Source organism: Ochotona curzoniae, unplaced genomic scaffold (genome assembly GCF_017591425.1).
Source record: "Ochotona curzoniae isolate NIBS_2020 unplaced genomic scaffold, NIBS_Ocur_1.0 contig_46, whole genome shotgun sequence".
In the NCBI taxonomy this organism is placed as follows: domain Eukaryota; kingdom Metazoa; phylum Chordata; class Mammalia; order Lagomorpha; family Ochotonidae; genus Ochotona; species Ochotona curzoniae.
The window spans coordinates 5,045,972-5,071,433 of record NW_024466340.1 but is presented as its reverse complement, the minus strand read 5'-3'; the positions used below and the strand labels follow the sequence as shown (position 1 = coordinate 5,071,433).

The 25,462-nt window shown below is 52.7% G+C and overlaps 1 protein-coding gene across 1 annotated transcript in view; it reads left to right on the top strand.

Moving 5' to 3' along the window:
• Positions 1 to 25,462, top strand: part of CUX2 (cut like homeobox 2) — a 197,607-nt gene that overhangs the window by 107 nt on the left and 172,038 nt on the right. The gene's annotated exons all lie outside the window — the stretch shown is intronic.

The following is a 25,462-nucleotide window of genomic DNA, read 5'->3' as shown; positions in this document are numbered from 1 at the left end:
GGCGCGCCCTAGGCGCATTGGGGAGGTCCCGGGGCAGGCGGGCGGGCATCCCGGGGCGGCGGGCGGCGGCTACCGGGGCTCACTGGGGCTCGGCTGCCCGCTGCCCATCGATAGGTATTAGGAATTGATCTCGCCGCTGCTCTTTGTTCGGTTCAATCATCGATTAGCCGACGCGACCATGGAGAAGCGCTAGTGAGCCCGTGGCCGGGGCAGCAAGCCGGCGGGCGAGGCGCGGGGAAGGAAGGCACAGCGGCCCCGAGCCAGGGGTGCGGGCAGGACCCCCGGGGCCCCCCTCGTGCCACACTTTGCGCGCCTCCCAACTTCGCGGCGCCGGGGGAGGCCGCGGAGCGCGCCGCGTGCCTGTCCGCGCCCGGCTGGGGCTCGGGCAAGGGAGGGAGGGAGGGAACTGGCGGGCAGGGAGGAGGAGGCGAGAGGAGGAGGCAGCCGGGGTTGGCGAAGAGGCAGCTCCGCGCCCGGCCGCTCGCCGGCACCTCTGCCGCCGCTCGCCTGGCTGTGTAACCCGGACACGCCACCACCCGGGGGCCACCGCTGTCACCGAGCCTCCGCCGCCGGACTGGCCACCTGCGCCGGGAGACCTTGCCTTCTCGGGCAGGGGTCTTGGGGTTCGTCTTTGCTTCTTGTCTTTCCCCTTTCCCACCCCTTCCCTAGCCTGGATGCAGGCGAGTGGCGGTGCCGGCCGGGCGCGCGCAAGTTTGCGCTTCTGCCTCCGGGGCCGTGAGGAGCCGGGAGCAACGCGAAGCAGGTGACTCGCGGCTCTGGGCCCAGGGGAACTTTTAAATGGGAGATTGCCTTGCTCCGTTCTGCTCCAGCGTTCCCTCCCTGCCACCCCCTGCTTCTCACCTCTCTCCCATCTTCCCTCGAAAAGCCTCTTCCTCTCCTTCGCGACGGCGACTCTCTCCCAGACCCCTGGCCCTTTCTCTCCACTGGGTCTTTCTGGGAGTCTCTGTCCCCCGCCCGGATTTTGGGTGTTATGTGCCGACTCCTTAGGCGCCAGGGGCAGGAATCTCAGGGTTATGGTGCACAGCTCAGCCTCTGATCTTTCCTGGGTGCCCATGAAGCCCCTCGACAAGACCCTAAGCCCTGGCGCCTGGCAAAGTGGCTGCCCGTGTGGCAGGAATAGGGGCGGAGAAATGATGCGGATAACGGGTTGATTAGAACATCCTGCCTGGGCCGCTCACCCTCTGGGTAGAGAGGGCATCAGTCCAGGGTTAAGGAGACCCACTTAAAAATATATATTAAAACCTGACAGCAGATCTCGTTAAGTTTGTTCTGATAAGTGGTGCCGCTGGCACCTGCCTCCTTTGGCGGCTTCCCAGTACCCCTCCTTCTTAGCTCCCTACTCTTTCTCCCCTCCTCCCCCCAAAGCCACTGAGCTGGAGAGAAAATCGGGGCACTCAGGCATGCTGTTAATAACTGCCAGTGCCCTGCAATTCCAGGTCCTCACTCGAGTTGGGGCTACAGTTTGGTGGCCGGCTGTGGCAGGCAGGCTGTGAGCTGTGCTTGCTGATTTAAATGGTGCTCAAGTGGCCTCTCTCTAAGAGTGGGGGTTGTGTGTGTGTGTGTGTGTGTGGAGGGGGGGGAGTTGGGCAGCCACATTGGGCTTGGCACGAAGGCCAATGGTAATCGTATTCCCTGCTAATGTTTGTAAATGAGACCGGAGCACGGCTGGGGGACAGCGTCTTTATTTATGATTGATGTTCTGTAACATAAGGAATGACAAGAACGTGGCAGACAAGAGGAGAGGAACCAGAAGGGCCAGTGAGGGCCCTGTGCACGGTCCTATTGTTATTCTGGGCTGGAGGAAATTTCCGCGGCGAGATTTACAGCACTGGTATTTGCTCCCAGTCGGCGGGAGAATGTCCGTTAACACAATTTTCATTAGATAACTCGTTTTCCATCCAGGCAGCTCCGGCTGCTGTAAGGAGCTGTTGGGCTGGGTGTAGTGTCCCGGGGGGGCTGATTTCTGACTGGGGGGCCATGGACCCTCACTCTCTTCATTCTCCTGCTCAGGGTCTTTTGTGGAGCTGCTGAGGTCACCCAAATCCTGATTCCAGCTGGACTCCCGTGGAGCCAGGAACCCTTTGTTAGGGCCTTCCATGATGCTGAGATGGAAAAGCAGATTGAGTCCAGAGAGGCTGAAGGTGGGGGTGGTGGAGTGGCTGGTCCAGGTGACCAGGATCTGGGGCCAAGGCCTCTCCCCCTGCAGGGGGCTGAGGTGGGGCTCGATCATGAAGACAATGGCAGTATGTCTGGCACAGAACTAGAAAGCTCTCAGGGAAGGGGGTGAGCTCATTTACATCGATATTAAGTGGAAGGGGTGTCCCCGAGGGAGTTTGAAAGGCTGCACACTTGCAGAGAGCAGAGACGTAAACGTGGCAGAGGCAGCATATAGATGTTCAGGTCCACATAGCTGCCGTGGTCCCCAGCCCCGGCCTGACGTCGTCCCTTGCCCCCTGCCCGTGGGCACTCACCTCTTCCCACCTCCTCATTTGCACCCGTGGCGGTTTTTGTTGGAAATGGATTGTGCCCTGGGATTTTCTCTGACCCATGATGCTAATGACTGTGCCGTACTTTCATTTTCTCTCACCGCTTCCCTCTTTGGGGGAAATAAGCAGAAAGGAAAACTTGTGAGATACAGGTGGGAGAGGCAGGAGCCCACCCCCAGGGCTTGAGCTGGTGCTGTGGCAGCTTTGGCCCACTGGCCCCCTGGAGCAACTGAACTGCCTGTGCCTGAGTGTGCTGCTTCTGTTCTGGGCTGTTCAGGTTGAGTGTTTTTTCGCAGCTTGGTTGCTGAGTATTCAAGTGGCTGGGGCAGCAAAGACAACCCCCTGTCCCCAGACCATACCATTCCATTGCGGCCACTCCAATCCTGGATAGAAAGGTGACCTTGTGCCAGCCGGCTGGGGCCCTCAGGAGTCTGTGGTCCCCCCAACGCACACACACAGAAGCAGTCCCTCTCATTGCCCCAGCTCGAGCTCCAAGCACAGCAGGAGCTGTCTCCTCACAGATGCCAGTGAGTCTGCAGCCTTCAGGACTGGGGTTGACAATGGAGGGACGGCCCAGGGTCTTCCACTCTAGCCCCATGGCCATGGCTTCTTCCTCCTTTCCTTTCTTCCTCTGCTGCTGGAAGCTCAGGAAACAAAATCAAATTCCATCCGAAGATAATGCTGGGCATATTTCACTTGGTTATAAGATTGCTTTATGGCGAACATTACTAATGCAGTATTTTTTTATGGCTTTTCAGTGTATAATCGTCGTAGCCGGATTCATACCTTTATGATTTTCTTTTTCTCCGGTACCTTGCCACTGTGTTTTTAAACGATGCTGTGGGTCCAATCTCCCAGGCTTTTTTCTCCCTCACCATGAGGAAGGTTAATTAAGCTAACGAGAGTTCAGAGCACCTGGTCCGAAGGAGGGCGCTCGGCCCAAACGCACAGCTGTGTTTGGGTGGGATGTAGAGAGGCTGGCTGACAGGGTGTCCATCCCGGAGGAAGAGGCAAAACCTGCCAGAGCCGGAGCTGGAGGCATCAGCTTTAGGGTTGGGGATCTGACGGGCGAGCAGGAGCAGCTGGGCTCTTCCAGGGAGTGTCTAGAAACTTCCATCAAGCTCAGTCTCTTGGCATAGGCGATTGAGGTGGAGCTTGATGGAATGTTTTTACCTACTCAAAGTTTAGAAAAGAGCGTGGATGTGATTAAAATATTATAACCTTATGATATTCTGAAGTGCATAAATTTTACATATCAGCCACAGAGAGTTTAGACATCCATTAGAGCCTCTGACAGCTTGACTTACCTAAATGTGCTATCATTTAACAATGTGTCAAAATTCCTCTTTCTATGGATGACAGCAGTAAATAACTATCAGCCTTGTTGGCGGATTCCTAACTTCGGAAACTTTGCTGTGATAGAGTCGCTGCGGGAATGGGTACCATGAGTGGCTGAGGCGTGGAGATAGCCTGTGAGATGGGTGCTCTGTGGGAGGGTCACAGAGGAGCTCGGGGAAGGGAGAGGGTGGGGTGGAGAAGACTTCTCGTAGCTTCTTCGTAGAATAAGACCAAGTAGTTGTCTCCACCTTTGTCTGGCAGTCCAGCCAGCAGGTGACCCCATTCCGTGTGCATCCCACTCTCTTAGAAACACACCCCCAGGGCCTTCTCGGCGGCAGGAGCTGGGAACAGGTGCGCAGCGTTCATGTGAAGGGTGCAGCACTCTTTCGGGGCAGATCCGCCGTTCTCACTCCCCCCACCCCCATTCTTCCTGTGGATGGGCACCACCCCCACCCTCACCCCATGGCTGGAAGGAAAGTGGGCAGTGCCTTATTCTTCACCGGTTTTGCTGCTGGCAATCTTGAAATTTCTCTTATTAGAACCTGAATTCTCCGTAGAGAATCGAGATGCCATGGACAAGCCTAAGGAAGTGAACTGGCATCTCGGCGGGTTGTTTCAGATGAGTGCAGTGCTATTTTGACTCCAGGGAACAGCTTTTCTGATGCTGCTGCTGACTTTTTTTTTTCCCCCTCTCCCCCTCTTTTCTTTCTTTTTCTTATTTTAAAAAACCCTCCTGTTAAAAAGAGAATTCTATCTTCAAACTTGACATTCCTTCGCGGTAACCTTTCTCACGGCAGATGGATTTCAAACGTGAGCACCTTCACTGCTGCTAAATTTGGTCCCGACTGATGGTGGACGGGGCTGCCCAGGCCCTGTGGTTTGTTGTGCTGCTTTTGGAAAGAGCTGCATTTCCAGCAGCTTTCTGGGTATCTGATTCCAAGGCCAGCCTGGCAGAGGTCCCAGGAGATTCCTCCTTTGACTCCTGACTTAAGAGTGGGGGTCTGGGCCCGGTGTGATAGCCTAGCAGCTCAAGGCCTCTCCTTGCACGTGCCGGGATCTCATATGAATGCCAGTTCTAATCCTGGCAGCCTCACTTCCCATCCAGCTCCCTCCCTGCTTGTAGCCTGGGAAAGCAGTTGAGGATGGGCCAAAGCCTTGGGACCCTGCATGCACGTGGGAGACCCAGAAGAGGCTCCTGGCTCCTGGCATCGGATTGGTGCAGCTCTGGCCATTGTGGTTGCTTGGGGAGTGAATCAACGGATAGAATATCTTCCTCTTTGTCTCTCTTTTCTGTGTATCTGATTTAACAACAACAAAAAAAAGAGTGGGGGTCCGACCGTAGGGTACATTTTTCTCTGTAGGGAGGCTGTTCTTTGTGATCAAGGCTTGTGTTGAAGGTGTCAGGTGAGGTGGAGGTGTTTGGTGGGGGCAGCACCCCGAGGGCTGTGGCTTTCCACACTCCAGGTGAGACATCTCCTGGCCCAGGCCTTTTGTGTCTTAGCCCATCACCTTGGCTGACGTGTTGCCTCGCGGTAAAGGTGAGGGATGTTGAAGTACTTTGTAGGTCATTTCAGTGTGTTGTCTTCTGGTGACCTTGGTACAAGCCCCGATCCCGCACGGTTGGTGGGCCTTTTAAAAAGGCCTTTCAGAAGACTTCTTAAAAAGCATGAGGGCCATACTATATCATATGCCTACCCTGAAGTCGCTTGTTTCTTAAGCTTTATTGAGCCCTTTACAAACAAAACAAAAACCAACTTGAAGTTTGTAGGATGTGGACTCTTTCTCTGTCTTGCACAAAAACCCCCAGTGTCTCCGCACTGACTTTCCCCCCCTCACCTGCTTCCCTGTCATTTCTCTGGCTCCTTCTCCAACCTCTCTCCCCTGTCCCAGCTGCACAGCCTTCTCTCTGTCCCTCCAACTCAGGGCACACTGGCAGTCACCCCTGCCTGGGATGAGTTCCCTCCAGGTTTTCCTGACTGGCCATTCAGCTCCTCCTTCTGTGCCAGTCTGCCTGTGGTGGCCACTCTGCCCTGGGGAAGCTGAGGACGCCTCCCTCGTTCTTCCCCTCTGGGCTGCTCACACATGCTGCCGCATCATGAAGGACACGGCGGTGTTTCCAGGGGGCTGGACCTTGGAACCCTCCCTTGGGTGTGGCGCCTCCCTGGACGTGCCAGGCGATGTTGGCCCCATCCCTCCCAGTTGTGGCACGTTCTTTCTGTGAAGAGTCACAGACTTTGTAGACCAGCCAGCCTCCACGTTGCCATCACACCGCTGTCACAGCTGGGAGGCAGCCATAGGCTGTGTAAGGATGAGTGAGTGTGGCTGTACCCCAATAAATATTTATTTATAAAAACATACTGAGGGCTGGATATGGCCTGAGTGCCATAGTTTGTTGTCCCTGGTTTACAGGTCATTGTCATGGTTGTCACGCACAACATGGAGTAACTCAGTGTCCGCTTGGCAGTGTGAACGCTCGGGGGCTCAGACTCGGTTGCAGAGATGCGTTCTTGACGGCTTCCCACAAGAGGAAAGCGCAAAGAACCAGGACGGGGAGGCTCTTTTCTGGCTCCACCCTCTGCCAGGCATGTGACCCAGGATGGATCGTTTAACCTCTCTGAACCTCACTTTCCTGGTCTTTAAGGGGAGCACTGGTGATAGCCTCCACCTTCTATTTGTTCAAGAAGGTTAAACCACTTCACGGTGTGTGACAGACTGCTAATGCTCGGTATGTACCTTACCTCCCAGTGCTTTGAAAGCGTGGGTGGGGGAGGGCACAAGCATCGTAGTGCAGTGAGCTAAGCTATTTGCGCCGTCAGCAAATAGCAGTCCCTTGGAGTGTTGGTTTGAGTCTCGGCTGCTCCTCTTCTCATTCAGCTGGCTGCTTGTGTGCCGAAGGCAGCGGCAGGTGGCTCATGTGTGACACCATGTGTGGGAGACATCGGTGGAGCCTCAGGCTCCTGGCTTCTGCCTGGCCCTGCTCTCTTTGTTGTAGTTGTTTGGGGGCTGAGCCCAAAGATTTGTCTTTCTGTTGCTCTTCAGATAAGCAAACAAATAAGCACATTTTAGAAATAAAAAAAAAAAAAAGAAAGAAAGAAGAAGGGAATGAGAAAGCCAAAGGAACAGCAGCAGCCGCACCCTGCAGGCCATGCAGTTGGTTTTGGAGACTGCACAAGTATTCTCCCTCTTCCTGCGCTGGTGCTGCACTCTGTTCGCACACTGCTGGCAGTGATGTCACCACCTGGGGTTTGGGAACCCTGAGCACAGGAGTTACAGACGGGGAGCTCTGTCTGCCCATGGATGTGTCCGGATGTGTCTGTCACAGTCGAAACTGTTTTTGTGTAAGTTGTCAGTATTTAAAAACATGAGAGATTTTACTTAGGAAGTCCAGATATTCAGAGTCCCTTACAAATCAGGAGCTCTGGAGACTGGGAACGGCATTGCAAAGAGAGAGCAGCCCCTGCAGAGGTCCCCACTGCCAGGGTGCCAGGGACGGCTCAGCTCTTTTTCTGAAGCCATCAAGGTTACTGGCTGGCCTTCTCCAAGTACCCACCTGCAGAAGAGATTGGATTTCTGGAACAGGAAGGGCCTGACCAGTTCCACAAAGCAATATAGCTCAGAGGGCACAATGCTTACTGCCCTCCCCGCTAGCAGCTTGCTCATACCTGTCCCCACCCCCAATCCCGAGCCTCAGCCATCCTTCAGTTTGACCCAGTGAAACGACAGTTCCCAGATATGCATTTATCATTAAAAAGAAAGAAAAACAGAAGAAAAATCAATTCTTCCCCCTCCTGGCCTGAGCTGGTCATCTGCCTGAGCTGCCTGGAGGCCAGTGGTGCTTAAGGCTTTGCATGTTGCCACTGCTCTAGCCAGATGGGCTGGATGGCTCCCCAGCAGCCATTATTGTGGTCAAATTGACTTGTCCAGTCGCCTGCTTGGAGGTGGGTGCTATAGACAGGGAGACCACAGGGGTCACTGGGGCCGCCTGCTGGAGGTAGGGTTCACTGAGCGGGGAAGTGGCTAAGAGGCTGGACACTGCCGGGGACCCTCTGGGGTGCCGGTGGTCTCTATGAGCATTACTCACCCACCCACCATGGGTCTGGGTGTGTGCCAGGTGTGATGTGGACTGCAGAATCAAGCATCACCAGAATGTTTGGTTGGACTCTGGAACCTGGTGGCCTAAGTTCAAGCCACAGCTCTGCCACTTGCCAGCTGTGACCTTGGTGGAGTCACTTAACCTCTGAGCAGTGACCTTCTCTTATGTAAAACGGGAATAACGATAGCAACCACCTCTTCAGAAAGCTTATGGAAAATTAGGATTAAAAGAAAAGGGTTGTTTTTTTGTGCAGATTTTTTTTAAAACCAACGCTATAAAATGTTATATATATTGCAAATATACACAATATTGTATTTTTAAATGTACATATATTTTAGAATATATATATTACAATATGTATTTCCATGGGCTTTTAAAAATAATAAGATCATTTTAGTTTTGATGATATTTACATGGTTGTATAGCATAGATGCATGCCCTTGTGGGCCACTGATTTGGGTGGGGAAGGTCGAGGAATGGGAGAAGTGGATGAGACAACTGCCTCCAATCTCCTTTTTTCTTCCTGCATCTGGGGAAAGTGGGGAGAGAAGGAGAGAGGTCTGTTCCAAGTAGCCCAGTCTCATCAATACTTGGGAATGGGGGATGGCCACCCCATGTGGAGCACGTTCTGAGGATACTGCTTAAAGTGGTTTTGATAGTTCTGAGGGGTTGTTGATTTCATTGCTCCAAGGTTGAGGAAATCCTTCCATTTGCTGATATAGTCACCTCAGAGTCTCAATTCACCCAGATGCTTGTCCAGGAGAGCTGTCCAATTTGTTCTGCCCTCCATGGTACTAGATGTCCTCTGTAGGTCTCAATGAACTGGTTGTCATTTCCCCCATGAGCATCTAGGCGTGCCGTCCACTGGCTAGGCCTCAACAACTGTGGAGACTGGATTCTGACTCATGCACTCCATGATCAGACCACAGATCCTGTGATTTTTTTTTACTGTGGTTGGAGTTCTGAGTCCAGTGATTCACTTGGGAGGTCCCCAAAGAAACCTTGTTAGAGGTGACCCCAACCTAGCTCTTGTGTGTACCAGCTAGTGCAAGATCCGGCTCAGTTCATCACCCACATCAGCCTTTACACACATTGGAGGCTGTAATTACCTGCCCCATCTCATATGCAAACCGATGGACGCTCTGGCCCAGTCTAATCCTGCTCACCACACTCATCTTCACTCACACGGGCAGGAACAACAGCTTTGTTGGAGTGACCCTCAATAACCCTACACGGCTCACCCTCAGCCCTGGTTCCTGCACACGCCGGTATGTGCAGCAGACTGATCCTGTCTGTTCTGCATCCCATTTGGCTATTGTAACATCAGTGGGCATTGGAGCCTGTCTCTGCTATACCAACCCCATTATGCAGCCCACACTCATGCCATCGGATGGCACCACCTGTCCAGCCAGTCCCGCCCCCAGCCTTAGTTCTCATGCTCACCAGTGGAAGCTATTGCCCCTCAGAGGGATGCCCACAATTTCCCATCTAAGCCCACTCCTAGCCTTGGATCTTGCATTTCCAGGTGGTTCTATGGTTTAGCTTGACAGGACTTGCCCCCAGTCCCAGCACCTGCCAGCTGATGCTGTGGCAAAGCCCAGCCAGCCTGCACTTACTCTGGCTCATGCATGCACCAGTAGTTATCGTTGCTTAGTCTAACCTGGCTTTCCCTTAACCCAGCTCATATACAGGCCAGTGGGCTTTATAGCCCTGGCCAGCCTGGTCTTCCCGCAGTCCCAGCTCTCAGGCTCACCAGTGGGAGCAGTGGCCCAGCAGGGGAGACCTGCAGCTCCCTTACTGGGCTTATCCCCCATCCCAGGTCTCACATGTGCTGGTGGGAGCTGCAACCCAGGCTGGCATGTCTTGCTGTCATCTCAACATTCACCAATAGGTGCTAAAGCTTGGCTCAGCCTGGCCTGCTCCTAGTTCTAGCTCATGCTAGTAAGTGCTGCAGCCCAGTTCAGCCCATTCAGCTCCCAGTCCCGGCCCTAATGCGAACTGGTTGGTGTTGTAGCTCAGCCTGGCCTGTCTTTCACCTGTCCTGATTCTCAGGTCTTCCAGGGGGTGTTATGAACTGTCCCAGCCTGGCCTGCCCCTATACCTGTGCCACATGTGTGCTGGTAGATAACTGTAACCTGATTTGGTCTGGGCTGTTCCATGGACTTTTAAAAGTACCCTTGTAAAATGCAGCTGTTTAACCAACCCCTCACCTCACTGTCATACATGTGAACTGCAAGCACAGATAAAGGATCAAACAGAATGTCACATGCTTGGCTCTGACTGAAGGCCTCTTTATGAGCACTCTGTTAATGGTCAAACTCTATAAAGGCCTTAAAGAGGAAAAAAAAAAAAGGTGAAGAAAGCTGAAGAAGCAGCAGCAGCTACAGCCTCACAGGCCGCACCTCGCAGGCTTTGCAGGTGGTTTCGGAGAGACCGAGCAGGTGTTCTCCCTCTTCCTGCACTCTGTTCGCACACTGCTGGCAGTGATGTCACCACGTGGGTTTTTGGAACTCTGACCACAGGAGTTGCAGATGGGGATGTATCTGCCTAGTTTAGTGCACTGTGTCACCTAGGGAGTTGATCTGTTGGAAAATGCCTTTCCCCCATTCCTCGTTCCTGTCCTGTGGCTGTGCACAAATCCTAGTTCTGCTCCGTCCCAGTCATGTGGCCTTGAGCAGGCTATGTCCCTCTTGGAGTCTCGGTGCCCTCGTCTGAAAGGTGGCCGTGATGATGTCTGAGGATGTTTTCCCTGCAGAGTGCCAGGCCCTGCAGGCTCAGCCCCCAAACTCACTCCTCAGCTGCCCCAGCCAGGGACTGAGTGCAGCAGGGATCCTATGCAGGGCCAGCTCTTGGGGCATTTGGAACGCCTCTGCCAGCTCCACAGTCTAGAGGCTTTCTCCGCTGCCTCCCTCCGTCCTTCTCTGTCTTGCTCCTGCAGGCTAACTCTGCGGGGTGCATGTGTTGACCCTGATAAGTCTCTGCCTGCAGACCCGTGCTCTGCTTTCCAGAGAAGCATGCTCTCCCATAGGAAAGGTGAAATGAGGTTCAGACTTCTGCATAAGTTGCCTGTTAAATGCTTGCTTGGGGTGCCCATCATGCCATTGCTGAGAGGTTGGGGAACTGTCACCCCAAGCAGCCCTCTTCCTTGGTGGCCTTGCTTACTTGGTCTCTGGGTCTTGTGTGATTAGACGTCCCTTCCCTTTACTATACCCCCTGTCTTTATCCCTCTCATCTCCTACCATTCTGTATCCCTGTTGAAGCCGTTCTGGCCTCCTCACTGTTCCTCAGACACTCCAAGCACACTCCCATCCAGGGCCTTTGCACTTACTGCATGTTGCCTGGTTCACTCCTCTAGATATCTCAGTACTTGCCTCAGTGCGTCCAGTCCTCACCTCTCAGAGGGGTTCTCCCTGAATAGCCTCCCTTCTGCTCCTGACCCTGCTTTGGTTAATGGGATGTTGTATTTATTCCTTCAGTCCTTGGTTTACTGTCTGCTTCCCTCCCTGGGGAGAGCAAGGACATGGTAAGTCCTCAGAACATGGTTCCATGATGGAGTGATACATGCCACAGCAAGGAGATCCCCTGCACTGTACCTTGGAAGGTGGCCTTGGGGGCTCCTGGACCCCCAGCAGCTTCACCCCCCCTTGGCCCTCAAAAGTCCCTCACCCCATGCTTGAGAATCAGGCCCAGGCCCCAGGCCTTTGGCGAATGAGGGTTTATCTTTAGCTCTGTCAGTCTTGCTTTAGAAACTGGTGACCCCAATTCCAGCCAGGGAGGTGGCTCCCATCCTAATTAATAAATCCGTTAATTAATTGCTGGCAGGCTGCAAACCATTAGCAATGGTTTGGTGGCTGCAGCAGAGAGCTGGTCCTTGCAGTCTGTGGGGACAACTGTCGTGGGGGACACAGCCAGGGAGCATTTTCAAACCAGATGACCCTCCTGTGTTTCTTGGGCCCACCGGAGCAGCTCAGCACGAGGGAGAAAGGGTCTGGGTGCTGCGCCCTGTTCACCATCAAGTAGAGACCAGATTGTGGTTTTGATGTTCTTTTACAGTTTGCATTTATTTATTTTTAGTGACTTGAAGGGCAGGGGAAGGGGATGCAGAGAGATATCTTCTGTCCTCTATTCACCTCTCAAATGGCAGCAATAGCTGAGGCTGAATTGGGCTGAAGCCAGGAGCCAGGAGCTCCATCATGGGCTCCTATGTGGAGGCTGGGACTCAAGTACTGGAGCCATCTGCTGCCTGCCAGGGTGCATGTTACTGGAGTCCTGAGTGAGCTGGAACTCCACCCCAGGCTCTTCAGTTGGGATGCGGGGGTCCTACGTAACATCTTAACCACAATGCCAGATGCGGGCCCTGAGATCAGGATTTAAGCCCTGACTTGCTTTTGTGCAGGGTGCTTCCCTGGCTTGCTTTTCTGTCCAAAGTGTAGCCTCCCTGGTAGTGAAATCGACTTGCTCGTTTGAATATTGAGCATGGTAGACGCTGCTTGGGGCTCTGAGAGAGCAGCTGCCGGCGAGCCCAGAGGGCTGTCCATCCTCAGAAAGCTTTTGTTTCTTGTGGTTTGAAGATTAGTTGAGGGGGCAGTGGGTCCAGAAAGTTTCAGTGGGATTAAAAGATAAGTGTATTGTGTTGCAAAAAAAAAAGATGTTGGAGCACCACACATGGGAGGGTCTTCAAAAAATATGTGGAAAATATATGCTATGAGGAAACTGTATGTAATAGATTTTTTTTCTTTTTTTGGCACCAGAATGCACTTACCTTTCAAATCCACTTCAGGTCCCCTTTATGGAATACATTTCAGAGTTGCAGGGAGTACAGAGTGCCAGCCCAATGTGGACCCTGGGCCTGGGCCGGGCACCCTGGAAGCCTGCTGCACCCAGCGACCAGCAGTGTTGCTTCTCAGCGTCCTGCACGGTAACTTGTGATGTTCTCAGTGCAATGGAAGCATGCTTCCTGGAGAACCCCAGGTCCTCGGGCCCAGCCTGTGAGATACCGCGAGCAGGCACCCGTGGCACATCCGCTTCCTACCTGCGAGGTTTGGGGCTGTCTACTGCCCTCTCCCAGGGTTCGGTTTCCTCATCTGTGAAATGGGGATTCGATACAGCACATGCCTCCCAGAAGCATGTTGAGGATGGTGAGACACGGAGAGCTCTAAGCATGCAGTCAGGAACCTGTCATGCCCAGTCACCTAGGGCCACTGTTACCAGCTTTGTTTCTGTCATCTGTGCTGCTGATTCTCCCTCGCTGTTTGCGCCTCCTGGCAGCTTGGAGGTGAAGCTGGTTGGAGCCTGCTGTGATTGCATGGATGAGAGAATCTCTCCTGAACGTCTCGGTACCCCGCAAACACAAGACTCTTCCCCACTGGCCTTCCCTAGGAGGTGCCAGAGGCTGCCAGCTCTGTATGCCAGGGGCCAGCAGCCAGATGGGCCAGCTCTGTGCTCAGGAGCTCAGAACAGGAGGTCAGGCATGCTTTTGCAGGTTGAGCCTGTATTCTGTTCCAAACGGAGTGCAGAGCCAATCAGAGACCATCTCTAATTTGAACAACACTGGGAAGACTGCTAGTGTGCCTGTCTTACAAATGAGTAGACTGAGGCACAGCGGCTACACTGCCTGGACTTGAACACAGGATCAGGTCTGTGGGCCACTCTTTTTCTTTTTAATTTAATTTTTAAAATTCTGTTTTTTTATAATTGTTTACATAGTTGAGAGGGATATATGCCCATGAGGACCACAGATTAGGGTGGGGAGGGTAGAAGCATGGGGGAAGGTGGGTGGGACCAATGCTTCCAATTTTTTTTTCCTTTTCTCCTATATCTGGAGGGAGAGAGGAGGCTGTTTCTAGCTGCCAAACTACATCAGCTCCCCGGGATGGGGGATGACCACTTGATGTCATCTTAGAAACACCGACGTGAAGAAAAATGTCCCAAGGTTATTACTTGAGTGGTTTTGATAGTTCTGAGATGCCATTGGTTTTGTTGTTCCAGGGTTGAAAAAAATTTTTCCAAGGTCTCTTGGCTGACAGAGTCCACCTTAGCGCCCAGTCCTGATACATGCACCCCGTGGTCAGACCACAGATGTAGTGATTTTCCCTGTGGTTGGAGTTTTGAGTCCAGTAGTCCAGGTTGAGGGTCCCCCAGGAAATCTCGCCCAGGGTGACTTCAGACCTGATTATTGTAAGCACCAACTAGTGAGGGGTCTGGTTCAGTCCATCACCAGCATTGGCTTACACAAGTACTGGTGATTGCATTGCCTGGTCAGTTCTGTCCCTGGCCCTATGTCCTATGAAAACAATGAATATTGTGGCCAAGGCCAACGCAGCCTGCCACAAACTTGACCTTTATGCACACCAACAGGAGCCTAGTTGGGGTGACCCCTAATAACCACTACCAGCCAGGCCTATCCCAACTCCGGTTCCTGCACATGCTGGTATGTGCAGCAAACTAGTCTGGTCTGTCCTGTATCCCATCTGGCTCTTGTACACATCCATGGCTGCTACAGCTTAGCTGAGTCCACCCCAACCCATGACCCAGCTTAGATATATGCCAACAGGTGCTGCTACCTTGTCCAGTCCTGGCTTTCTCACCAGCAGGAGCTGCAGCCCAGCAGAGGGGTACCTGCAGCTTCCCTACTAAGCCCACTCCCAGCCCTGGATTTTACGTTTTCTAGGGAGAACTGCCATCTAGCCTGATGTGACTTATACCCAGTCCTGGCACTTGCCAGTGGATGCTGTGGTAAAGCCCAGCCAACATGCACTTATCCTGACTCTTGCATGTGCCAGTGGATGCTATGGCCTGGCCTATCCCATCCCTCCTCCAAACCCAACCCACATAGCAGTTGTTGCAACACTGCCCAGCTTGGCCAGCCTCCAGTCCCAGGTCTCACGCTCACCAGTAGGGGCAGTGGCCCTGCAGGGCAGGCCCTGAAGTCCCTTTACCAGGTTCACCTCTGACCTGTGGTCTTGTGTGTGCTGGTGGGTGCTGCAACTCAGACTGGCCTAGCCTGCCTTACCTCGACATTCAGCATCAGATGCTTCAATCTAGCTCCTTTTGGCCTGCCCCCCAGTCCCAGCTCAAGCTGGTGGGTGCCGCAGCATAACCCAGCTTGGCCAGCCCCCAGTCCTGGCGCTTATGTGAACTGGCAGGTATTATAGCCCAACTCTGCCTCATCTGCACTGTCATGGTTCTCATACCTGCCAGTGGGTGCTGTGGACTAGCCCAGCCTGGCCTACCATTAGGCCTGATATACATGTGTGCTAATGGGCACTGTAGCCCAGTCTGGCCCGGGCTGCCCTCAGCCTTGACTTTTGCACCCACCAGCAGGGGCTGTGTCCTAACAGGGAACTTCCCCAAGCTCCCCTGTCATACTATCATACTAGCTCCCAGTCTTGGATTTTGTGCACACCACTGGGTGCTTGACCTAGCTTGACTTGCCCTGTATCCAGGCCTGGCATTCATTGGCAAGTACTGAGGCTTTGAGTAGACCACCCTTGACCCTGCCTCTTGAGCCACTAGTGATGTGAGGGACCTCTTCTAGGGGTGTTGTCACCATGCTTGGTCCTCTGGGTTTTCCTCGCTAGTCTCTGTAATTGGATATTTCCCTTCATTTTTTTTTTTAAAGCCTCTTTTGACATCTCACTTACCCATGAAACTGAACCCAGGCCTAAGAGCCTGAGCAGCAAGGGGCAGGTGAAGTTTATTCATGACAAGGAAGGATTCCTGTCTCAGCCTGGAGAATGGGTGCCACCTGCCCATCCATCTCTGGCCCGCCCGATTGCAGAGCCACGTGGCGCGCCCTGTCGTTGGGCCCGTGTTCCGCAAGATGGAATTCTCGGCTTGGACTGATAATAAGCAGGTATTGATTGCTGCTGTGGTCATTATCAAGATTTATTTAGTCAATATGGCCTCCCTGGTCAATAAATCGTGTCGTTGATAAAGAAGGAAGGAGATAGACTTGTAGGCTTTATTAAAAAGTTTTTTAGGTTTTTTTTTAAACATCCAAGTTCACCCTTCCATGGCTGCACCAGCCACACTGTACATTTTGTGATTCGCCTTGTAAGCTCTTTCCTTTCATAGCACGGTTTTGCTCCGGCTTATGGGAACAAAAAGACTGGTGGGCAGGGCTGGGTCTGGAACAACCTCTGGGTCTTGATATCTTCTCATTTTTCTGTACTGCCCACTCCTCCCACACAGGGCTGGAAGTCCCCACCTGTCATATCACGTTCCCGCCTTTAATTCACACGGTGACCCTTCGGGGCAGGCGTGGACATGAGTCTACCTTGCAGATGTGGAAGCAGAGACCCCCCCTGTCATCCAGTCTGGCTGGTGGCTCAGCTCTGACTCTGGCCTTCACTCAGCAGACAGCGTGTGTTTACTGAGCACGGGCCGGGGATGTAGAGGGGCAAGCTAAATACATAAGTGGGCATTGACAGAACCAGAAGACAGGTGCTGAGACTGGGATGGAGGGGCACCCATTGATGTACTGGGCTCACACAAGGTCACCCTAAGTAGGTGACAAGCTGTAAGAGCTGGACTGTGAGAAGGAGCCACTCAGATAAGTTCAGGCCAAAGAGAGTTTGTAGCCATAGGAACAACTTGTGTGAAGGCCCTGAAGTGAGACTTGGTTTGGCACGTGAAGGAACTGTGGGGGAAGCCAGTGTGGCTAGGTAGGATGGGCAGGCAGAGGAGGTAAGGGGATGAGGTCAGGATGGAAGGTAGGGTGTCATGGCCCCGGCCCTTGCAGACCACAGGAGCCATCAGTCAGTTGGGTCCTGGTCTCGGAGAAATGGGAAGACATCGAGAGTTTGAAGCAGAGGTGAAGCCAAGATCCAGTTGATGTTTGGGTTGTGGTGGGTTCAGCCTGGCAGGAGGGGTCGTTTGGAGAAACAGGTGAAAAGGAGCTACTGTGAAGAACTGGGTAGTGTCTGCCCAGAGAGGGCCCTTAGTTGAGGGGAAGTCTTGGACCCATAGTGTTTATGACCAGTGTCTTTTGGTCTGGGCAGGTAGAGGGGTGTCCATGACAACATACTGAGTGACCCCAGCAGGGTGACCAGAGGGTCCCCTTGCAAGAGTCATCTGGGTTGCATGTGGAAGCCGACAGCTGCAGGTGGGCAAGGGGTACTGTGTCCCCTCTGCTGAAGACTAGTGGAGTGCAGGGTTAAGTTCTGAGAAGGGCTCTGGACCCAGTGGTTTCCAGTGTGTACTTAGGTGCTACGTGTCACCTAGCACATGAATAGATGGTGGGCAAGATGGTGCGACTGTTGGGACCCAGACCGCATGGGGGTGCTGTGCCCTGGGACCACGTCCTGGATTCATAGGTGGGGCTGATGCTGGGCCTCAGAGTGGTTAGATGGTGGCTGATGGGGGAGGGGGAGGTCCAGATGAGGTGGGCAGGAGCGAAGAATGAAGAAATTTTTCTCCCTTGAGTTGGTCCAGGCTGTGAGCGCTCATGGACTGCAAGTGCAGCAGGGGCTGAATGCTTTCCTATCTACCCAGGCATTCGATGAGCCTTCATCTGTTCAATTGTAAATCTGCCCTCTCCTCTACTTCTTGTTATTTTAAAGATTTATTTACTTATTTTGAAAGAGTTCCAGAGAGAGAGGGAGAAACAGAGAAAGAGAGAGGCCTTCTGTTCACTGGAAACTGGCTGCAAATGCCGGCGCCAGGTCGCTCCTAGGCGCCAAGAGCCTCTTCTGGACAAGGGTACTTGGACCATCCTCTCATCCTCTCCCAGGTGCATTAGTAGGGAGCTGGATCAGAAGTGAAGCAACCGGGGCATGAACCAGTGCCCATAAAGGAGACTGGCATCGTAGGTGACAATTTTGTCTGTTGGGTCACAATGCTGGCCCAGATCCACTTTTCAAATTATGGTCTATGTTTTTACTTACTGAAAAGCAGAGATAAAGAGCACCTATCTGCTGGTTTGCTTCCAGATTCACACAATAGCCAGAACTGGTTAAGTGGAAGCCAGGGACTCAGTCTGAGTCTCCCACATGGCAACCTAACTACTTGAACCATCACCACTGCCTCCAGGTACTGCACTAGCAGGAAGCTGGAATCCAGCGTGGGGACTCAGACCAGGGGCTGTGATGTGGACATGACCCCAGCTGCATCTTAATCATTGTGCCTGACACCAGCTCCTCATTTCTGCATCTTGATATCCGTATGCTCCGCAATTCCCCTACATGTCTACTTCCCCATTCCTGCAGACTTGAACGATCCCTTGGCGTGTGCGTTCACGTGTCAGCCCATCCATCCACTCAGCCACCCCGCAGTCTCCTGCATACTCATACACCCAATGTCCATCTCTTCATCTGTGCATGCGTATGTCCAGCACCTATCTGGACAACACCACGATTTCTGGGCGCTAATTCCTGGGGATTCTGCAGAATGGCAAGAGCTGACTCCACCCAGTGTCTTCAGCACAGTAATCAAACGGGGAGAGCTACTGGTCCTAGAGGCCTGTGAGCTTAATGGAGGGCTACTGGTGAGGGTGCAGAGCTCAGGGCATGTGGATCTATGGTCTAGATTCGGGATGTCCTCTTCCCAGCCTTTGGCAGTCTCCCTTCAGGGAGACAGAGAATCCGCTGTCACCAGACCTCTGAGTGGGCCCCAGAGGGGACAAGCTCTGTTCTGTAACAAGTTGGCGCCCAGCAAGTCTTTGAGAAAGTTTAGGAGGAGGGTAGTCTGTGGCCAATAGATGGACAAGACTGGTTGCCAGGTCTATTGCTTGAGTAGGTGGGGGCACAGCATCCTGGTTTCACTGGTCACCGTAGACGGGCTACACTTTACCCTACGTGGTACAGTTGTGTTTTTTTTTAAGATTTATTTTTATTATTTTTTTATTGGAAAGGCGGATATACAGAGAGGAGAGACAGAGAGGAAGATCTTCCATCCGATGATTCACTCCCCAAGTGAGCACAACAGTCAATGCTATGCCGATCCAAAGCCAGGAGCCTCTTCTGGGTCTCCCATGCGGGTGCAGGGTCCCAAGGCTTTGGGCCGTCCTCGACTGCTTTCCCAGGCCACAGGCAGGGAGCTGGAGGGGATGTGGAGCTGCCGGGATTAGAACTGGAACCCATAGGGATCATGGCACGTGCAAGGCGGGGCTTTAACCGCTAGGCTATTGTGTTGGGCCCCTACCTGGCCTCCTCCTTATTGATGACTCCACTTGAGTGTTCAGGATGGAAATTTGGGAACCATCCTATTTGTCTCTCTCTCCCCTAAAACCCCTCATGCTGAATCCATCATGAAACCCTAAGGAATTTTCCTCAGGATACCTCCTGCACCCTATGTCCGTTCCCATCTCGCCACCATTACATGTGGTCCGATGCTGACATCACCTTTTCCCTTCCTGTACTGACTCTGGCCTCTCCCACCCTGATGAGCATATTAAAATGTCTTCGGGGTAGCGGTTATCATAGCAGTTCAGGTGCCGGTGGGTGTGCCTGTGTCCTGCGTTTGCACCCAGCTTGGCGTCTGACTCCAGCTTTATGTCAGTGCAGACCCTGCGAAGCAGCACTGATGGCTCAAGAATTTCCTGCCATCACGTGGGAAGCCTGCATTGAGTTCCAGGCTCCTGGCTTCCGCCTGGCCCTGTCCTGGCTGTTGTGGACATCTGGAGAGGAGGCTGGCAGATGAGAGCTAGCACTTGTACTCCCCCTCTCTCTCTGCTTTTCAAATAAATACATGAAAAAGTTTTTTTTTTTTTTTTAAATCTGGGGCCTGGTGCTATAGCCTAGCAGTTAAAGCCCTTGCTCTGCACGCACCAGGATCCCCTATGGGCGCCGGTTCTAATCTCAACGGCCCCACTTCCCATCCAGCTCCCTGCCTGTGGCCTGGGGAAGCAGTCGAGAACAGCTCAGATCCTTGGGATCCTGCATCCGTGTGGGAGACCCGGAAGAGGCTTCTGGCTCCTGGTTTTGGAACAGCTCAGCTCTGGCCATTGCAGTCATTTGCGGGGTGAATCATCGGACCAAAGATCTTCCTCTCTGTCTCTCCTCCTCTCTGTACATCCGACCTTCCAATAAACATTTTAAAAATAAATCTTTTTTTAAAAAATTCCATTTACCGTTTCTAATGGCTCTTTGTGGACTTTGAGGCAGAAGCCCCAGCGTGATCTTCCGGGCTCAGACTGCGTGCTGTGCAGTGTTCAAGTTCCTCTGTTCACTGATGGAAGACATTAAGTCTTGATTGTTAGATTGTTGGTTTCTCCCTTCATTCCTATTGGTTTTTGCCTCATGTGTTAATCCTTATAAGGTGCGTGTATGTTTGTAATTGTTGTATCGTCCTGGTGGATTGGCCTTTGCCTCATATCTTTCTCCAGTAATATGGTTTTATCTTAAGGCCTATTTTGTTTGATATTTGCATAGCCAGCCTTACTTTCTATGTTTGTTGTTTCCATGATACAACTTTTTCCATCCTTTTGCAGTTAATCTATTTGTGTCTTTGAATCCAAAATATGTCTCTTGTATTTGAACCAGATGTTTTAAAAAATTACTTATCTGGGGTTCGGTGCAGTAGCCAGGCAGCTCAAGGCTTCGCCTTGTACATGCCAGGATCCCATATTGGCACCGGTTCTAATCCTGGCAGCTCTACTTCCCATCCAGCTCCCTGCTTGTGGCCTGGGAAAGCAGTCGAGGATGGCCCAAAGCCTTGGGAACCCACACCCACGTGGGAGACCTGGAGGGGGCTCCTGGCTTCTGGCTCCTGGCTTCGAATCGGCTCCAAAAAAAAAAACAAATCTTTAAAAAAATTACTTATTTGAAAGGAACATACAGAGAGACAGAGATAGGAATCTTCCATCTGCTGGTTCACTTCCCAGATGCTTGTAACAGCTGGTGCCAGGCCAGGCCAAAGCTACAAAGCTGGAATTCCATCTGGGTCTCCAACGGGGGTGGCAGGGATGCATGTGCCACAGCCATCATTAGCTTCCCTGGAATACACATCGAAGAAGCAGAGGTGGGACTTGAACCTAAGTACTCTGCTGTGACATGCAGGTGTCTGAATACCTGTCCCACCCTGCCCTTCGATTAGATTATTTATTGTTATTTACACTTTAAATATGTGATTGATGTAGTATTTATAGCTGTCATTTTTATTCTTGCTTCTGTATGTTTGTTATCATTTTTGTTCCTCTGTTCCTCCTTCACTGGTTTCTTTTGCATTGAGTGAATATTTTCCAATGTAACACCTTGTTTTCACAAGAATTTTTAAATTGTGTTTTTTTGAGTTTTTTTTTCTCAGTGGCTGTTCTAGGGTTTTGCCAGAGCCATGTGCATACTTATTTGATTCTAGTGTGCCCTCTGCATTTATTTATTTATGCATTTTTAAGAGGCAGAGTGACAGCTTACATCAACTGTTTCATACCCCACATGCCTAGGGCTGCACTGGGCTAAAGCTGGGGACGGTGAACTCCATCCAGGACTCCCACAGCGCCCTTCTTGGGTGGCAGGACCCCAACTCCATGATTTGAATCCAGCAGCTCCGATATGGGACAAGGGTGACTGAAGCACTTGACCAAACATCTGCTCCCTGCCTTCTGTTGCTGGTCTTGGGTTACACTCCCCGTGCCCTCCAATTCCAGCCATACACCTTGCTTCCGTTCTTCCCCTGCCACCGCTAGTGCATGTCCTGCTCCCTTAGTCAGAGTCTTCCCACACCTCCTCAGCTCCTTGTCAGCTCTCATAGTCAGCTCAGTGTCCCTTCCACCAGGTACTGCTGCACACCTGCTCTGGCCAAACAGCCTCCCCTGGGCAGGTCAGGCCCCTGCGGACTGTGAGCCAGCACCCTTGCTCCTTCTACGGACCTGAGGTTTTTGGTCCCCATCTCCATAGCACTGACCGCCATTTTTGTCCCATGTAGCCCTCAGGGTTACTGATTATTGCGTGCCTCCTTCTGTGGACTGCAGATTCCAGGAGAACACACAGCAGCTTGTCCCCAGTGTGTGCACACATAGTAGGACTTCAAAAATGAATACTCAAATGAATGATCCAACTGAGATGGGTGTGAGAGTAGTGCAGCTGCATCTTTGTGTCCCTGGGTAAACGCCCGTGTCACGTGTCCGCCTCTCTGAGTGTGTCTTTGTCCTTGTGTGTGTGCGTGTCTGTGTGTAGACTTTATGTGTTTCTGCAGGCATGTGTGTTGGCATCCACACAAGCATGTCCACGTGTTTCTGAGTGCATTGTGGTGTGGCTGTGTGGTTGCTGCAGGGTGCTCATGCTCCCAGGCACAGCTCCTTTCATTGTCTCCCTGCCATGCAATTATTTCTTGACCAGTTTGGTGTAGTGTTTAATGATTTCCCCAAAGCTAAGCACAGCCCCCCCGAGTATTGATCTTGCTGCAGTGGAGGTGACACAGGCTAATGCAGGGCCAGCCTACCACAATGCTTCCCCAGAATTTGCTGCTGCATCTCCCCCAGCCCAGGCTTGATCCCTGAGGGGGGCCCCTTGCCGAGGTTGGTAGCTCCTTCCAGATGAACCAGCTCCACTCCTGGCAGATGGGTGAGGCAGCCTTGTTTAGTGCCTCGGTTTTATAGTCTGTGATATGGGGGTGGCAGTCATAATCGGGCAGGGTCTCAGCATGGGGGAGCAGAAGGTGCTCCCTGCACAGGGCCCCCCGGGTGCCCCGTGGATGCTCTTCAGTCACTGCTTTTGCACTTGGCTTCTACTACTTGTTTCTTGGGCCTTGGGAGCAATGAGTGTAGGCTGTGTGGCATGGAGAGAAATGACCCCAAAGTTTCTCCTTCCTGGGGTCGTTATTACCCAAAGATTGCACCCCAGCTCTGGCCAGAGTAGCATTCCCAGACAACATTGGGCTTCCTATTGACACAGCATTGCTCCAACCCAGACACAGGACTTGAGTCCAAGTTCCATGGCCTCCACCCTCACTGCTACATAGCTACCCCTCACACTTCCCAGCCCTTGCACTATCTGTTCCCAGTGGACAGCACACTGTTCTTGTTTTGGTAAGCGTAGCTCCTTCCTCGCCAACCCTGTGCTGATTGGGTATCTCCTTCTACCTCCTACTTAGGCATCCCTGGCCTGAGCGGCTTTCCTGCTGCCAGATGATTCCCTGGTTCCTTGTTGGTCAGCAGATGGTGAACTCATCACTTTACATCAAATCTGCAGTATTTGGTGTGGTGGCTGGTGACCTGATCAGACATTCGGATTCCTGGCTTTCTCTCTTGTGGGAGAGTTGGCAACCATATACCTGCCCTTCTCACAGGCATCTTTTGTCCCCCCTCTCCCATGCTCCTCTCCGCACACGGGGCTTGGCTGTCCCTATGTGGCTCCCCAGGTGGCCCCTGTAATCCTGAGTGAGCAGCAGCCTCATGCCAGGGATCAGCCATGCCCTCTTTGTAACTGGCAAAAGGGGTGATTTGGATGTTTCTGTCGCCAGTGTAGTCAACTTCTGAAAACAGGCAGAATTGACATGCCCATTCAGAGCTGAGAACCGTGCTGATGTTTTCTTTTTAGATTTATTTACTATTCTTGTAACAAACACTTAGCAAGGGAAGCTGTGTGCTAGGCATGGGTCCAAGTACTGCCTAAATACCATCATTTAAATAATTCACCCCGCCCTCCTACCAACTCTCCTCATTTTTGGAGGAAGAAGATGAGGCACCGAGAGGCTTCAGATTTACCCAGTGTCTCAGCAGAGCTGGCCAGCCTGACCCTCCCTGTCAGGGCCTCTTCTGCCTCTTGTTCCTGCTGTTCTTAGTCAAATCTAAAACCCTGTGTGCTGATCCCCCACTTCTCCCTTCACACCCAAGAAGCCACTGGGCACAGGTTTGCCTCCCAGCAGTCTTAGGTGATGACTCTGGGTGGCTGGTAGGAATGGTGTAGACTGACAGAAGTGGGATTGGGGCCAGATTCTTGGCAGTGGGCCCTGGCAAGCAGCTAGCATGTCAGGGTTCCAGATGCCAAGGCCAGAGCCTTTCCGCACAGTGGGAGAGAGGAGCAAGGTTTATTTCCTCCTGTTCTTGTCCTGGGGTAGCTGGACCCTGGGCCTCTTGGGCCAGCACGTTGGGGAGCCTCTCAGCCAGTCGTGTTCCTCTCAGCGTGTCCTCTGCTGCCTCCACAGCAAGGGGCTTAGTCCCGCAGCCCGTGGCCTACTTTGTAAAACTCATCTCCAGCACGAAAACGATTCTGCGAGCAGTGTCTTGGCAGCTCGTGGTGGTGGCAGCCGGGAGAAGGGGAGGAGGACCCTCTAAGGTCTTTTGCCTCTCCAGAGCAGGAAGGAGAGAAACACAGGCCCAGCTCCTACTTTCTGCTTGGCTGCCCAGGCAGGGCGACCTGCGGCAGGCAGCCCCTGGTCCCAGGGTTGCAAATTAGCCCAGCTGCCTCTGTTGGCCGCTCTGTGCACATTTCCGGTTCCTTGCTCTGAATGGGCCCCTTCAGAGGCCTGGGTTGGCCCAGTGCCAGCAGGTGCAGAGCTGGGTCCAGAGCATCAGTTCTTGCTGGGAGAGGTTTTGACAAGCTGCCCTAGTGACAATCCAGCCACTTTACCGGGGGTCTGGATCCAAGCCACAGTCCTGGGTGGGCTACTCAGCTGCCTTAGCATGTTTTGTCTTCCACAGTGGGGGCTTGCAGAGTCCCCCTGTGTTGTCTGTGGAGTGTGTGCACGCTGAGGGGGAGTCTGAGTGGGCTCTTGGCCATTCTTTTGTCAGGCCCACCTCTTCCAAGGGGCTGAGAGGCACAAGGGACAATTCTCAGAAGGCAGGATCTCATGACGGGCCCTCAAAGAGTGTGGGAGGTGCATGGGTGCCCCAAAATTTCAGCACCAGGGTCTAAATATGTTTTAATCCCATTTCCATGAATTTTTGTTAGTCTCCTGGCATTGCCAAGTAGCAGAGCATTCCCAGCTTCATGGTGAGAAATGACGCAGTGATTCCTGAGTCAGGAACAGGATAGCCCAGCTGATGCAAATGGCCTACCCTCGGTAATGGCTGAGCTTCAGCTGGGGACTCTCCCAGTAGAGGATCTCAACATTTTTGCATGTGTTGTGGTGGGCATTCATTCCAGTTGCCTGTGCTCTTGTGGGCCACTCCGGGCTTCCTCACAGCTTGGCAGCATGTATCCCTAGGGAACAGGTGGCAAAGGTAGACACAGGTTCAAAGGGGAGGGCTGTCCATGCTGCCAATCATTGGCTGGGAGGAGCATCATCTCATGTGACATAAAAGAGTCCAAGCACATGGGGAGATGTAGTGGTACCCATCTTTGGGGAAGACCCTTAATGGCAAGAAGGGTGGGGACGTGGGCTGAGGGTGGTGGAGGTTGTGTGTGGGTGTACCTATGACAAGGGCGTATCTGCACAGGGTAAGTGGATATGACAAGGGGAAGTTAAGCAGGGCTCTCTCTGACTTTGCGTCGGCCCTGATGGGTGTGGACCCAACTGCAGCAATGACAGTACTCAAAATGCATCTGTTTTTGTTTTCCAAGCTGGACTGCTTGAGGGCCTTGGAATGATCAGATTGATTCCGCCACAGGGACCGGGCTTCAGCCAGGCCTGCACCCCGTTCCCT